Genomic DNA, 3668 nt, shown 5'->3' with positions numbered 1-3668 from the left:
GTCTGCTATTTTTATCATTGTTTAAAGGTCAGAAGTTCAGTATTTTCATCTAAGGGTCAGAAAGTGATTACCAGAATGTCAATCGCTGACTCCTCAACCTCCTTGAAGCATTCTGGGAGTTTTAGTGCATTTTTTTTAATGCTAGGCCTTGCTTAGCATAAGCACTCTCTCACATACAGTACCAAATTCCTTTTGCTGGTATAAGCTGCATCTACAGTAGGTATATTTGCCGATACTGGTAATGTCTCTGTAGCTCAGACTAATTCTGATGAGTCAAGAAGGAAACTAAGAGGGATTTGCCATTTCAGATAGAAGTGTTTTCAGGGGAAAAAAACCTGCCTTTGATATAAATAGATTTAAGGGAGCTGGGGGGGTGCATCACAAGCTGTGTTTGAGACTACAGAAGTGTAGGCAGAGTGAAGTCAACAAAGCCAGTGAAAATTATGGGTGGTTGGGTATCATCAATATAGAGCTGGTAATTAAAAATTGAAGGTAAAAAGAGCAGAGATAAATTGGGGGTGGGAAGATGGAGAAAAAAAGTAAAAAAGTGGAGAACTAAGCTTTTTGATATTTCACAGAGGAGGGATCTTGTCACAGACTTAAATGTGTATTTATGAAACTTAGAAGCAGTCATCTGAAAGCGAAATGCAGAACTATAACAGGAGAAAAGCCATATGTCTGTGTAACCACAGAGGCAGCAGTGGAGGATAGAGTGGTCAACAGTACTAAAAGCTGCTTAAGTCAAACGCTGTGTTCACAATCAGGACATTACCAAAAACGTCCATCTGGTTCAACTGACAGATAATGAAAGCTTTCTCCTTTCAAGAAAGGACTCTGCAGCCCACGCTAAAACATTTGGAAAACTGGTCAGTATTTACATTTTTGCTCAAAACAATTAACCGTTTTAATTCCAGTCCCAGCATCTAACTTCATGTTCCTGAGCTGACTAGCAGAGAAGCTGGCAACTTCTATTCCTATCGCTTCTCCACTGTTCAGATGGTGCTTTTTCCCAGCTGATATTCATACCAGCAGAACTGTCGTCATTCGTGCTGATAAACAAGGGCCTCAGTGTCTGGGAAAGATCAGCACCTGAATGAAGAGCAGCTGGCTAAGGACAAACTCAAGAGAGATGGTGTTAATATGAGAATTGACAGGGTGCACTATGGAAAAATCAGTATCCTCTCTGGTTAAGATGTCTATCTTTGCATTATCAAGATAAAGAACATCAAAACTGTTGATCATGGTAATCATTGCTCTTAGCCACCCAGCGAACAAGGGCTGTTAAAATTCCACTTCCATCTGCAGTGGCTAAGAGGCTCCACCACAGTGACCTACACTTGTAACCTCTAGGATAAATAATTATACCAGGGAATGTTTCATCATGAAAAGATTCAGATGGCTGAGAATTCAGCAACCTGCCTACCTAGCAACATAGTCCACCTAGAATTTATCACCCTGAGCTCCCTAGTTAATACTGGGTGACTTTGTTCAAAGATTCAGTCCTAGTGTTTGAAGTCCTCTATAAAATTGCCTCCAAATTCATGAGAGGCCAACTTAGTCTCTGCAATGATGACTTACCACAAGAACATTAGAGTATCAGCCTCGCAACATGGATGCACAAGCAAGAAAGTGTCGTTAACAATTTGCCCACATCAGTAGAATTTGTTTCCGTGGAAGACTAGAACTATTTCAAAGCTCTTTCACCTTCAGAATGAAACACAAAACTTTGCATTTTGGCTTAGCTTACCCACAATAAAATAAAAAATAACCCCAATAACGAAAAGAGTGGAAATGGCTTTTAGACTTTTGTGAGACCCTCTGAAGGTAGACACTTAAGAAGTGGGTTTTTTTAAGTTCTCTCAAACTTTTAAGTCCTCTGGATTTTTCTCTCTGGCTGCTTTTTTTAAGTTGCAAGCTCTCTGAGGACAGAAGCTATGTTATTTTTGTGTACTACCTTGCAAGAAATGCATCAGCTGTATTCAGAAATTGATACTGATAGAGGGTCTCATATAATTTTATTATTTAAATAACATGGTAAAACATGACAAATACATTTCAAAGTAGTCTAGGTTAATAGTCTTTTCCACTCTCACTCTTGGTGCCATTGCAGCCAAATACCACAAGAGGGAGCAGCCAACTCTTTTGTTTTATTGAGCAGCTGTAGATGCAAGGCTTTGCTGTGATTTTAACCATCTAATTTGGTACCCTCATGATCTCAGTACCCCTTTGCTCTGTTTACAGTGAACTGCAGGGTCAACTGTGTTTCTCCTGCCCACTCAGGCAGAATGTCATTAAAGGAAGTTAGGAGCCTTATAAATCCTCGAAATGCCCAGATTAGTTGAACAGAAGTCAGGGTAGATTTGTACCTTGTAGGTGAAATCAGGGATGCATAGCATAATTTTGTAAGCAGGGGGCTTAATTTATCCAATGCCTGACTTCAGATTAACGCCTGGTAGTTAGGCAACAGACCTCTCTCATATTAGGTTTACTACCTCTCTTGTATTAGTTGAACACATTTCTAAAGCCAGTTCCATATCTGCAATGAAACAGTCTTTGGAGCCTTTACATGTTGATGGCAAACAAATACAAATGACACTTCTCTGATAGGCATGGTGGGCTAAGTAAAAGCTTGTTCCCCAACGCTAGAAAAAAATATTTTTGAGATTTACTCAGAAGCCAGTAGCCTTTTGCTTGCTGACTGAACAAAGCACCATAGAACCAAGGGAGGCTGAAACCATTTCAACATGAATTCTGCTAAAAATTTGTTATGTGGTTTGACTTTCAGTCCTGTACCTTTCCTCTTTGCACTCACTCTAGGCCTGCCCTTCTTCCCAGTCTGCCCTAGGAAGAGCTACAAACTCCCTACATGGCTCTGAATCTGACTGCTGAGAGCTTTTGGAACCTGTGTCTGTGTGTGTGTGTGTACACCTACATACAGATAGCTAGCTAGCTAGGAGTTTTAAAATGTGTATGTGTGTGTACATGTAGATGGATAGATAGTTCTCAAATGTGTGTGTAGACAGATGGGAGTTGTAAAACCTGTATGTCTGTGCATGTGCATGCACGTGTGTGTACAGATAGCTAGCTAGTTTTCTAAAATGTGTGTGTGTGTGTGCCTAGATAGCTAAAACCTGTATGTGTCTGTGTGCATATAGGTGGATAGTTTTCAAACTTGTGTATCTAGACAGACTGACAGAAGTTGTAAAACCTCCATGTGCTTATTCTGTGTATGTGTGCACATGCATGTCCAGCTAGCTAGCTAGCAAGATTAGATAGGTGTTCTAAAACCCCGGGTGGGTGTGCATATGCATGCATAGAAAGAAAGAAGTGTGTGCATGTGCACATGCATATTACACCTAGGCCTGGGATACCTTTCCTTCATTGTTGCAGCCTCTCAAACGTCCTGACGCCTGGAGGAGACTCACTGACCAGAGCAGACTCTGCAGCACTTCAGGCACTAGCCGCCGGAGCTTGGGAAGTTCCCAGGAGCTCACCCTAGGCACGAGATAGGCAGCATAAACACGCTCGTGCCCCTTAGCAGTGACCCGCTTTCCGCAGGTCCCCCCCAGTGGGAAGTGAGGACTTTTGACAATCGGGCTGAAGGGGGCACGTCCCCGGGCCGGCCGCCGGCCGCCCCGCCGCCTCAGGCTGGGAGCGCGGGGGCGCGC

General features: G+C 42.4%; 1 protein-coding gene across 1 annotated transcript in view; it reads left to right on the top strand.

The window, feature by feature from the left end:
- Nucleotides 1-3668, top strand: part of B4GALNT3 (beta-1,4-N-acetyl-galactosaminyltransferase 3) — a 111610-nt gene that overhangs the window by 2919 nt on the left and 105023 nt on the right. The window lies entirely within an intron of this gene.

The sequence above is a fragment of the Crocodylus porosus genome, unplaced genomic scaffold, assembly GCF_001723895.1.
Source record: "Crocodylus porosus isolate Cpor-Errol unplaced genomic scaffold, CroPor_comp1, whole genome shotgun sequence".
NCBI lineage: Eukaryota > Metazoa > Chordata > Crocodylia > Crocodylidae > Crocodylus > Crocodylus porosus.
The sequence above is the reverse complement of the archived record's forward strand: the minus strand, read 5'-3'. Positions and strand labels throughout refer to the sequence as shown.